The following is a 13,310-nucleotide window of genomic DNA, read 5'->3' as shown; positions in this document are numbered from 1 at the left end:
TGTTAAAAGCTCTCCCAAAAAACACCCTTCCAATGATATACATTATGCAAATCTGCAAATCTATGTCATGCTGTGGGAAAATGGCCCAGAAGTTACACACTCGTACAGCGCCATCAGAATGCCCCAGCATATGGTAATGTTAATGGAGCTGTACAAACCGCAGAGCCACCACCACCCACAGTAACTTAATGATGATCCCCACAATGTGTAACAGATGTTCTGAGGCATTAACATCTCTCTGAACCCAAACTGATACCCCCTGCATGGTGTTAAAGGATACTATTGCTGCAAAACAATGTTCTGCCATTAAGTCCAATGCAGGGGGGAAGACTGTGTTGAGCTGACCATGTTAATGTATTGTCATGCAAGTCAATACCGTTTGTTCTGCTTTTTAGGGCATGTTCACACGTATCATGGTTGCAGTGATTTATTCAGATTGTTCTCCCATAGTTTGGTTCCCTTGGTCAGGCTAAAAGATTATTGTTGAACTTAGAACAGCAAATCACAACCTCAGGTGTGAGCCTTCCCATCCTCCTCCTTTGCATCTATGTAGTTCAATTCAATTCAAACTTTTATTTCAGACTCAAGGTCCAGATAGTACAAAACATTAAAATAGAAAAAAATGCATACAAAATCACAAGTAAAATACATGGACCTACGAATGACTTATACATAGACAGCTGTACCAATGTCTCCACAGCTGGGACTGGTAGCTCGTAGAACTAAACTTTATGTTTGATTAAACAATGATTATTTCATGTTCAGAGTCGTTAACCCACAGATAAATTCCGACATACGATTTCTTAAAACAGCTTGGAAAGTATTAACTCCTACAGTATTCTAAAGGCATCATTATAAGCTACTTTAAGTTTGAGATATCTGCATTCATATCCCCACTGACATACATACTAGAGGAAGAAACTGCTACGAGTGAGTCACTGAACATGACCCCAAAATGCAAAAGCTCTCAAGATGATTAAACTCTATTCTGAAATGTAGTTTGTCTTTCAGAAACTAATTTTAATAACTTTTGAAAACAGGTCATATAACATATACCTCAAGTTCCTATTAGGAGTGGGTAACTGTAATACTGATGCTTCTTAATATGACCTACTTAAACAAACGAGACCATCAGCAAGTAGATTGTCTATTTCTACAGAGGTATTCTGCCATGGCGGACCTAAATCTGGCATCAGGGCTCGGCTTTAAGCTGCAGTGCGAGTTCTGGTGTGAGGTGGACAATCCTACCGCATTTGTCCAAAGGTGCCACCCAATCAACACAATATTAATGTGACTTGTCATTTTAAACTTAAAAAGAAAAAAATGCTAAATACGTTCCTCAAACCGCTCGGTACTCTACTGGTTACAGATTATAGCAAATTATGCTCAATTAGGAGAAAATAGCGTATTCATTGTGAACTATATTCAGTCGTGGATTCAAATATATTTGGTTATCTCATGAGCTATTGTTTTTTGGCCAAAGGACAGTGTATGTAGGACTTCTTCAAAACAAACCTGTCTCATGTTTATGGCAATGAAGGAACATTTTATCCAAGGGGATTGTCCTAGATTCAGAGTTAATAAGAAGCTACTTTTTAGTAATTCCCCGGATGTAAAGGTCTTTCCTTATTAATTTCTTATTCAGGCTTTGGTAACTATTCGGTACTCTCCGTTTATCCTTTTATCCTGAAGTGGCGTGGCAGATTTGCAAAAGACTAAGATAACAGAACATTTCTACAATTATTAGAAATTACAAAGGTCCCCAGGTAAGACTAATCCCCTGCAAAATAGGGCTTCAGATTTCCTTCTACTGCAGTGTTGAAACTAGCCTAACAAAAGACTGCAAAAAGCTCAATAAAATCACCTGAGTACGATCCAGTGGGCAGGCAAGATGTCTGACTCAGTGCATGGAGCCATATGGCCGATTGTGCTGCGTTCATGTAAATGAGACACCATCAAACATTTACACAAGTTCCACTTTCCATAATTTACATGTTTCAGTAATGCTTAGGGCTGTATGAGTGTTAATAAAGGCATCCACAAACTAGTATGCTCTTGTGCCCTGAAGCACTTAATTGCCCCGGCTGTATTACTGGTGGAGTTCACCGGGATGACCTCAGCTTAAACACCTCCATTGACTGGCTGATCCCTCTTCTTGACTGCCAGTGACCCTGGCCTCAAAAATCCATTCGTACTCTGGAGTAGGCTTTACCTGCTTTGCTGCAGCCCATGACAAGTGCTGCCTTTTCCACAATAGTCTTTATCGGTGGCGCTTTTATGTGGGTGGAAGTGCAATACCAATTAAATGGTAAGTCTGTAGTCTTTTGAGATTCTCCCCAGCACCTTTTATATCATAGTAAGCTCTGTGTAATGCCGTCTTTTCTATGGTTTCCTTGTCGAGGTTTACCGTTTAAAATCAATAGGGTTGGAATGTACTGTATGTGTGTGAAATAAATATATGTGTGTTCAGTGCTTGTGCACTTATTGATAATTGAAAATGTGTATATGTGTAACTCCAGTTAACACTAAAAGCAAATTGAAGATCGATATTTTCTCCACCACGATTTCCAGAAGGTCACAAACCTAATAGCTAACTCAGCTTGTAAAACAGCCTGGAGTTTCTTTGCATCACATTAGGCTTATGTCAATGGACACAAGCAACACAGTGTTTTCCCAGTAATGAGGTTTATTTTCACTTTTTTTCTAGTTTCTTCTCACATGGCATGAGTTCAGTGAGTATCTTTACCGCTGTACCTCAAGTCAGTTGATAATAATACTGTGTGACTGTAATTGTCTCAATAAGCATAATTTATTTTGATTATATAGCACAACATGGTGTAAGACCAATTACATGCTCAGTAAATTGCATGATAACATTTTATGCATTATCCAACATAGCAAAATGTAAGAGTATCTGCCAATTTGGGTAGCTGTAGGTGTAAGTAGATCTAGACACGTTTAAGGCAGAAAAAGAAGAGTTATTCCAAGAGTATTCCAGTGCTGAATAAATGGAGCTGCTGTAGCTTCGTACATACATACTAAGCTCCATTCGCCTCTGGGAGCATGATGTAAGAGACTCTTATAAGCAAACTGTGTTTAATCTATCGGGTTTACCTTGTTAGTATCACTTAGTATAATTAGAGTGACTGATTATACAATATGTTCGTCCAGTGTGTAAGCAGGCAGCAGGTTCACCAGAAACTCCTTCAGGTGGGACTCCAGCGTGACCTGCCCACTGTGGACTGATTCACAAGCAGCTTTACTGCCGCCTTCGAAATGCAGTCTGAAGCTCCAGCTAGAGGAGGAGAGCCCCATGCCTAGCAGCAGAACCTCCTCTTCCAGCCAGGAGCAGGTCCCAGCTGGGAGCCACCACTGAAGTCACGCTGCTGGAGGACGAATTGCTGGTCCTGTTGGAGGGAAGGGAGGCACAGGAGATACAGAACAAGGTGCTTGGAAATACTACCACTATTGGGGACTGCCCAATTTAAAACAAAATAAAAGTGTAGTAGCTTTAACCCTTGTGTTGCCTTCGGGTCATTTTGACCCGATTCAATACCCTCCTGTCTGTCACTGGTCAATTTCAATTTTATCATTTGTTTAAATGTGGTGTTCTTTCGAGTCAACAAACAAACATAAAGTCACACTTAAACTTGGAAAACAATATTAATTCTAATAATTTTCTGGAGATTTTAGCTCATATTGGTCATATTGGTAAAAGGTAAAAAAAAATAAAAATAAAAAAGGTAACAGGAGAAACATTGACATTGAATCATTGTATTGAGGCGATAGGACAGTGGTGACATTTGATCGGGGTCAAATTGACCCGAAGGCAACACAAGGGTTAAGAAAATAATCTGAGTTCGGAGAGTGTCAGTCAATTCCTTGTTTTGATGCAAAAGCAAACAACGTGGTATCATACATCTGCGGGGAGTCACCTCTTCCTTTGAGGATATTTAGTGCTGATGTGATCTCTCTCAACATGTGAGGGAATCACAGATCTGATTTGAAGGAAAAACAAGACAGCAGATTGTTGGCTCCTATAGTGTGGGTTGCATTCCAGGACTGCTCATCATGACTACCATGCAGCCTGTATCTTCATAACCAGGGCTTCAAAGCAGGAGCAAAACCAATCAGACCAAATGTTTGATATGTTTTTCCCTCGCTATAAAAAGACAAGGTTTTGTGTTCACACTGCAACACATTAATGCCAAGCTGAGACCATCTCTGCTTGGCATACGTGGAACCAATCATGCTAAACAACTTGAGTCGTGGCAGAAATGGCTATCTGCTGCTCCACTTACTTAGAAATAATATTGGAATTAGCATACACTAATAATCTCTTTATTATTCTCATAACTCTTTGAAACACTTTGTATAGAAATGTGGAACAAAATCAATATGATGATCTTGTACTGGGGAAACAGCTAAATCTGAAGATATGCTGCAGTTACAGTCGTTTGTTTAAATAATGTAACATAATGTAGATATAATGAAATCTAAATACCACACACACACACACACACACACACTTATAAATTGTTGTGTTTTTTTTTTTAAATAAGCGTGTACTTTTTGCCCTTTGCATTCCTGCTGAGCATGCCACTTTCATTTCACTGCACACCCTGTGTGTGTATGTGACAAATAAAACATCTTGAAATCTTGAATCTTGAAATAAGATCGTTTTATTTTTTTTACCTTAAGAGATCCCACACACAGAACCTCAGGACTGCATTTAGCATAAGTTCATTTGGCACTGACCCTTCATAGAATTGCAGCCTGCATCATTAAGAGGAAACACAGAGCACTTTGATGTAGTGGTAATGTAATTGCTAATTTAATTTAATTGTCTACGTACATGCAGTTAGTTAATTGTAGCTGGACCATTTGCGTGATAAGCTCTATGGGGCTACGGAAAAACATCAGACGTAAAAAGTATTAACACCAGTAAACAGCATTCCATCAGCGCCATTACACAATACAATCAATAAACTGTGGAAATGCAGCATGTAGAGGCTTATAACGGACAGTCAGAAAGGCTTTGGATTTTTTAGATTTTGGCATTTTTAATGAACTATTTCCACATGTGAGTGAAAAAAGCCACTGTAGTTGTATTTACTCCATCATGGGCCGCCACAACAACTCTCCATAGAAACTAGATAATATTCCAAACAGTAAAACTGACACCATGATCAACATCATAAGTGTGTCATTGAAAGCACTTTTTCAGAGATGAATTAACCTTTAAGCTTACCATTCACTTTCAAATTCACTATAAAAATGAAGACCTTGGCACACCTGGTCAATAACTACATGAAGTGTGTGTGAATGTTGGATTGTTGGTTTAGGTTACAGCAGTTGTCTGACACAGCCGGTATGAAAGATGTGGCGGGCTGAGATTTCAGGTGTTTTTTCCTTTCCTGGAACTGCAAGGATCATTTTACCATTTACCGTTTCACTGTGAGTGGTCAAAATGGAAAATAGGGCAGAAGAGACAGAACCACTGTGCACCCCAGAACCCAGATTGAGATGATGAAAGGGAGAGCTGAGGTCATGCAGACTTAATATAATCCCTCATCTTGCCAGACAGATGACATATTTGACCGACAGGGAGGAAAATTACTCTACAGCAACACATATAGGACTGCACAGATAAGTGTAGCTGTGTCCCGAGGTCAACCAGAGTTTCTCCTTTTTTCAGCTACCATATGTATTACTAAAGCAGCTTGGATACTAACAGGTAATTGGCGGGAAAATAAACAGGTTTCTAATTTTAAATGTGGCGGAGAGAAACATTATCTTTTTTAAATTTGTATTACTGTTCTGACGGACTGGCGGTTTCACTGTTAAGTGAATTTTTAAAAACAATTGAGACGCCACTCTCGACCACACTGCTTATAAATCAAAACCATAATAATGATTTCTATCAATGGACAATCATACACAACAAAGTATTGACATTTTGGAGTCATCCAAGTCATCTAGTGAGAACACTTTTAAAATGTATCAAAAGAACAAACCTCTGAATAGTAGATGTCAAATTACAAAGTGAAATGTTGTAACAGATCTTCTCCAGGGGCATAAAATGGACTTGCAATCAACCGGTTTCTTCAAAAAACATCATGAAAATAAATTAAATTCCCCTGTCATTTGTTTTCCTCCATATGGAGCAGGAGATAATTACTACTGTGCCACAACAACATTGTCAGCAGGACTCTGGGAATTAACATTATATAACTCATCTCTTTAATTTCAAGCAGTTTCATTTATTTAGCATTGCTCTCGGCTAATGAGGTGTCCTGTGATTAAAGGAAACTTTAAACAACTATGCTGTCTCTGTTTGTCAATTCAAAAGCATTAATAATGTCACTATGTATATATATATATATATATATCCAAATTATATTGAGGATATTCAAGAGGCTCAGTTTGCAGGCAAGTCACTTTTCAGAACCTCCACGGATGACCTTCCCGCGGTGTGACTGCTGCATTTAAAATTGATTGTGCGCATGCATTAATCTAGCTGCTAGCAGCTCTCAGCGCTTGTACCTGAGTTCACATCCAAGCTGGTGGCCTATCAACCACCTAGTAGCATTCATCTAAAATCACAGGTGTTGAATAAATGCCTGACGAGATGAGAGGAAAACCAGAAGGGCTGTAAGACTTGAAGATTAAGATCGAGAGCCATTAAACAAACAACATCAAAGAAAAACGACCTTGGAATTATAAATACACAATTTATATTCTCTTATGTTGTCTGACACAAATATGAGCATACAGTCTGTATTATTAATTGTTTTTCTTTGGTAAACTCAAACAAAAAATAGAATAAACTTCGAAATTTATGTCAGCATGTCAGCAAGCTGCATGTGATGCAGCAGGGGTGGTCAAAACCTTCTCCACCAATGATGACATAACCTTAAACCATCATTCATCCATTATTTGGCCACATTGGGACAGTAGAACAAGCTGCACACACAACACGTTCATGTTTTTCATCTTCAAAGTCAATATGGGGAACGTGTTTGCAATGAGTTTTCTCTCTATCCAACATTAGTATTTATTTGAAGTCATGTTTCTAGCTAAACCATCTACCTGCTAGATGTTTCTGTTTGCGGTTTGATGTGGTGCAGTTGGTACCTTTTCCTTTGCAGTTGATTTATCAGAGCTGATTAGAGCAGTGAGGCTCAACCAAAACATTCAAGTTGTGGGTTGGAAAACCAAAACAATGAGCTGAAAGTTGATATAATCCTCCATAGACTGAGGGAACTGCATATTTGGGTGCTATTCTTTCTGTACTTTTCACTCATCTATTCCATTTTTAGTAGAACACATACTGACTAAAGCTGCTTTGGATTGAGGTGAAAAACAAGATTTACACATTCTTTATCTGTGCAATGCATGAACAGGGATCCAGTGACTATACAAAAAAGGCTTTGCTTTATGTATTCTGATTAAAGTTGATGGATTCATAAGCACAACATTGTCACTGGACTACCTCTAAGTTCACACGTATATTTTTATAATTACCCTGGAAGAAAGCCATCCACAGACGTGATGCGTCCACTTGAGATAATGAGTTGTGTGCATCCGGTTGCATCTTGAGAATGTTACACTTCTCTATTTCTAATGCTCTCCACTCTGCAATACCTTTACCCAAGGGATGTCTTTCTGCAAGATGATATCTGAAAAAATCATGCCACTAAGTTTCAAAAAATCTCTGTATCTTCTTACATGCTTGTTTTAAGGTAATAGCGGAAATACATTCAGACATTACAACACAAATCATATGAAAATAATGTAAAGGGATTTTATGAGGTACTACGGACAGAGTCTAAGTTCCTAGTGTGTTGATTGTCACTAGAGATTGTAGAATATATTTAAAATGTCAAGAAGCTATCCTTTTTTCCAGCTCTGGGTCACTATCCATGCAATATTTATTCACACCAACAGTCATTTCCAGTTCTGAAAGCTGTGAATATCACATGGTAATAAGTAATTTGCCAAAGCTGTTGCGTGAGTGAGAAGAATATCAACAGGGACATACAGAAGAATTAAGGTTCCATTTGTTTTGTATCTCATGAATAATAACTTTGAGCCACCTGTTCTCTTGGGAAGGCCTTAAAGTAGCATTATATTTAAGGACATTTCACGAGTCATGATGATGTATTTAAGGCTTATTTTTGCTTGTCATTTTATGTCACATTACAGTGAAACAGATGCAGTTGGGTTTAGGCAACAAAACCACTGGTTAAAATGTAAATGTTCATTCAGTAAGTTATGACTCTTTGAGCTCTATCATAACTGGCTTTTATTAAAAAGATAATAATGTATTCACATTTGTACAAAAACACAAATAAGCAAGCACATTACTGTAGGACAGAGCCCCAACGACCTAACATTGAGTAAAGAGTTTAAGAAGTATTCAAGTGTGCAGTAATAACCTTTTCTTTGAACATTGTGTGTTGTACTTCGAAAGGTCGCAAGTATCCCCTGAGTCACTGAGTCATTGTGTGTTCAGCGACATGGTGCATGAACTTTCTACGTCTTATTTAATGCACTGACATGTTGCAGCCTGAATGAGCCATATGATCTAATAATAATAATACATCTATTTTATAAGGCGCCTTTCAAGGCACTCAAGGTCGCCGTACAAACCATTAAAACAGCTACAGTTAAGTCAACCGGTCTTAATCGATCTGCTTTTAACCGTTCAATTTAAAATAAGAACAGAACAAGTAAGTATTTAAAATGTTGGGAATTAAGCTAGTTTGATGTTTTTGCTGAGAAGAGATGCAAAGATGCATAATTCGGTTATGTCTGTCTGTATGCTAAATATGAAGCTTTAGTCTGGTTCTGTCAAATGTAACTTAAGATGCCATATCTCCTTTGTCCAGGAAGTGCAGCACAGACGTGTGCAGTTTGTAAAATTACAATAGGTTAAATAAAATGTAATCTTTGGTCTGTATGTAAATTGTCTGTATGTTTTGTGTCGCTCTGAATTATTATTTTTTTAGGTTAGGTTTAGGCAACAAAATAACATTACGTTTCAGCAGCAAAACCACATAATGAGATTGAGAAAAAAATATCACTTTCTTTAAATTACTGCTGTTGTCATGTGAATGTATTTGATTTGTGTGCATTTAATGTGCGTGTACACCAGGAAAGGGGATTGTCTGAGACTTTCTGTTGACATTATTTATGCGCTTGGCCACTCAAAAGTAAAACAAATAGATGGCATTTCTTGACTAGGAAGGATAGTGTGCAATTTTAGTCCTGCACTTAGCTATTTGCAAAACCACAATGTAATGTTTTTACTCTTCTTTTTGTATGGATTTAAAATATATATATATATATTATGTTTCAATTATTGATCCTTCGAGGTTCTGTTAGATGTGTTTTGTGTTTTGTTGTACCTTTGGATAAAGCGAAGCTGGCTATTTCTCCCCGATTCAAGTCTTTCTGCCAAGTTGCACTAAACGTGTTGGTAGCTACATCAGAGTACACTGAGACCTCTGCGGTTTTTCTTTATGCTTTTCTACACCAATTGTTAATATGTCACACTGGACAGAATCACTGCCATAGGCTTCCCCGAATCCCTCCCTCTCAAGAGTTGTGTAATGAGGAGAGATGTTTCAAAGCGTCGGGAAATGAATGCTCTGTCATCCATTGAGCGGCTGGATATGAGCCACTCCCCACGGTCCATCACTTCAATGCACGCCTTTTTTTCCCACCTCTCCTCCTCATACATCCATAACATGGAGGATGTTGATGGAGAGATACTCAATGGATGGAGAGGCCCTTTTAACTGTGCCTATCTAAAGCTAATGTCATACAGTTGCTGCCCTTCATCTTTGATATGTTGCCAATTTGCTGGTGGGACCAAACCACTGCTTGTTAGAACTCTTCAAATACTTCAGCCTTGTCAGATCATTTTAAGATTTAAACTTGCGTCTGAGAGATCTAAGAGAAACAATTACGTGAACAGATTAACTAATGTTCAGATAATGAATGAACCACTGTGTGCTTGTTAAGTGTTACTCTATGTATCTCCTGGTGATTACACTGAGAGAGCTTTTGAAGCTATTCTATATCATAATTGTAGAGAATAGCAGAAGGATGGAAATGCGCAGTTGATCTGAAATTATCTTAATTACAATGTCAAATGTGTTGAAATTAAGGTGGGAGTATCTGCAGTCACTCTTGAAAGAGGTTTTAATGACGTTTAAGATTCACGTGGATAATAGGAAAGCTGACAAGGTCTGTGTAATTACTTATCCATTTGTCCCTGAACATCAAAGCAGCAACTCTGATGTATGCTGATGTTCAGAAAGCCATTTCATCTTCCCAAAGCCATTACAGGTTGAGGAGTATGCTACATGTCAATGTGTAAGGGAAAAAGTAAAGTATACTTTCCAAACACATACTCAGGTAAGGCTTACATGACAGATACAGCCTGGTTGAGCAGGATCTAAAGTAATAGCAAGAAAATACAAGTCTTGAATTATCTATGCATGGAACTCACAGATAAATGAATGCAAATCACAAACCCATCGTATAGTATCAGTTGATTGAATGCCAACCTTACAATAAAATCCACAACAACACAAAGCACATTCAGTTTGCTGTCTGCAGTAAGTCTTTCAATAGCTGCAGTAATTCCTCTCAAACAATATCTCATCTGAGTCTTGTATACACAACTTTTACAGCTGCATCTATTCCCACTAGTCTCTCCTTCCTTAGACGGATGCAGACTGGATACATTAATGAACCATGGAGTAAGTAAACCTGAGTCCATTAAGCCCCAACGGATGGATTCAGCCACTAAATAATGCAGGCATTGAAAAAGACAAATGCCCAATCAATATCCAATGCTATTGTTACCTTTACGCGGGGTGTATTGATGGAGGGTAGATGGTTCCTTTCATGTTATAGTTTGACTGTGTTGTGAGAGAATGACCAGTCATGTCTTAAAGGCTACCAACTGGAAGTTGAGGCAAAAGTAGGACTGAGACCAAACAAACTCTGGACTAAGTCGAGAACTAGTCTGTCAGCAATTGAGTGTTGTCCCAACTTGAACTAGTCTTAACCATTAACCATTACATTTATTTTTTCATTCTGAGAGGTTAGAAAACACTTACAAATGAGACCAGATAATGTACGCACATGAGTTATATGCAGAGGTCAATAAAGGATATGTTGTAGCACCATATGCAACTACCAGATGGTTATACAGTCCCTTGTCCACAGGCTCCTATATCATTCCTGATAATGGCATTCACCCGATAGTTCTCCTCATTCGTCTTCTACATTTGACAAGGTTTAATATCAGGATTCCTCAAAGGACTTAGATGTGTTCTCATCTTTGGAATGACTCAGTCTATTGGAGAGGGCTGACATATGGTCAGCACCCACTGTCATTTGCTGCTTAATGGACATGGGCATTCCAGTGATTTTGAAGCGGACAGAATGTTTGGTGTCCACAGATGGCTGGGGCTTAATGCTGCCACAAAACGACGTTCCTGCCCATTTCAAGGAGATTTATTTTGCTGTGAAAGGCTGCAGCCTGGAGGAGTTGCAGATGTTCTAAAAGAGCGCATGTCAGAAATGTAATTGTTCAAGTTACAAACTGTATGGTCTGAATGGCCCTGTACAATACATAAGCTGACCCACCAAGGCAATGCACACACAAACTCATACCAGCACAAGAAAATTGTGGCGTGGTATGCTATGAATGGGGGCAGAGAGAGTGCAGATAGCTTTGCTGTTCCCCAAAGGAACCAGGCTTATCAAGAAGGAACCTGCTCAGGGCTTATCATAGCAGCCCCTGATAACTCATTGTAGCCTGCAGATGAGATTAACATTAACTCTGTTAGTCTTGGTAAAGGATCAGTGCATTACCGTCATGTTGCAGCATCCTTTCAGAAAGTTGACATCAGAACACGACAACAAAACACCCCAATGTCAGAGTTACTTTCTGAAACTCATGGTCCTGTATTTGAGATTTATGAGCTTGGCAGACTGAATGAATATGATTTTGCCACTGAAATGAACAGCAGTACATCAACTCTCTCGGTTTAGGATCACTATCTTTGCAAAGCAGAGCCATTGTGTATGTGATGGTGTTAAGAGTTATTGTATGTGTCCCATTGATTCTTAATGTAAGCAATATTCTACTTGATGCAAGGTCTAATTGGAGTCGCAACCTAGACCTTTTTTTAAAGCCATTTTTCAGGCTGAACATTTCTTACGAGAACGCACATGTAAGAGTCATACATGTCTGTTACTGCACTGAAAATGCTTTAGTTGACTTTAGCTTGTAATACTTTTCTTTTTTTTCGCAAAAGCTCTGGTTACTAATACAAAGATGATGACCTTTTTCCATCATGCGTCACGTTGTACTCACTCTGTTCAATGAGCTACCAGCATCAGTAGTATCTCAGCTACAGTGTCGCCTACGGCATAGCTTCAGAGCCTTCACATACAGCCCCCACAGGGACCACATTAAAGGTATAAAATCAGCTTGTGTACCAACTCACAGCTCACCTCTTTTTACCCTGCCCAACTCTTACTTATCCATAAGAACAAAACACAACATCAAATGAAAGTCACGCCTAAATTTACAGCCTGTACTTTCAAGTTAGGGAAAATCTAATTTAAAAATGTATCCGTTTCACTCAAAACATCATGTTCAACTGTAATATGACATCAATGTTTGTGTCCCAGATTCATGAGTATCGGAAAGATTCAAGGAAAATGTTGAACAAACTGTAAATTGTATATCGACATGAGGTTGTTAGAGTACATTGTATTGTCACCACTCAAACACCAAAGCGAAACATTTGTAATGTGCCAACTTCCTTAAAAGTGCCCAGTGGGGCAGATGTTGAAAAGAACATCTGTTTGCGTCTACCAACTGCCTTAAAGCAGCACCTGCCATTCTGCAGATTTAAATCATCTTTACTAGTTTCACTTCATAGTTTGTTTATTAATTAATCTATTTTCTCCAGTCAGCAACATTACCATCTGAAAAAAATAGATGGACTGTGACATGAAAGGAGTGGGTGGTATAGGATGCAGCATACCAAAAAATAGGCTCTTGGGTTTATTCTGTAGTTAATCATTGATGGATTTTAGTCAACAGATAAAACATCTTTTAGGTAAAGGTTGATGCAGTTAAACAATAATCAACACAAATTGATTGTGAATAAATGTTCTCTACGACATACTCTATCACAATAGAGTGCCCCGTATGCGAGTCAGACTTTTAGTTTCAGTTCACTCGTCTTTTAGTCGATACCTTTAAGTTGGTT

General features: G+C 38.5%; 1 protein-coding gene across 1 annotated transcript in view; it reads right to left on the bottom strand.

Moving 5' to 3' along the window:
• galnt9 (polypeptide N-acetylgalactosaminyltransferase 9) overlaps positions 1-13,310 on the bottom strand; it is a 76,030-nt gene that overhangs the window by 14,216 nt on the left and 48,504 nt on the right. The window lies entirely within an intron of this gene.

The sequence above is a fragment of the Pseudoliparis swirei genome, chromosome 7 (assembly GCF_029220125.1).
Source record: "Pseudoliparis swirei isolate HS2019 ecotype Mariana Trench chromosome 7, NWPU_hadal_v1, whole genome shotgun sequence".
Classification (NCBI taxonomy): domain Eukaryota; kingdom Metazoa; phylum Chordata; class Actinopteri; order Perciformes; family Liparidae; genus Pseudoliparis; species Pseudoliparis swirei.
This window is presented reverse-complemented; position numbering and strand designations above follow the sequence as displayed.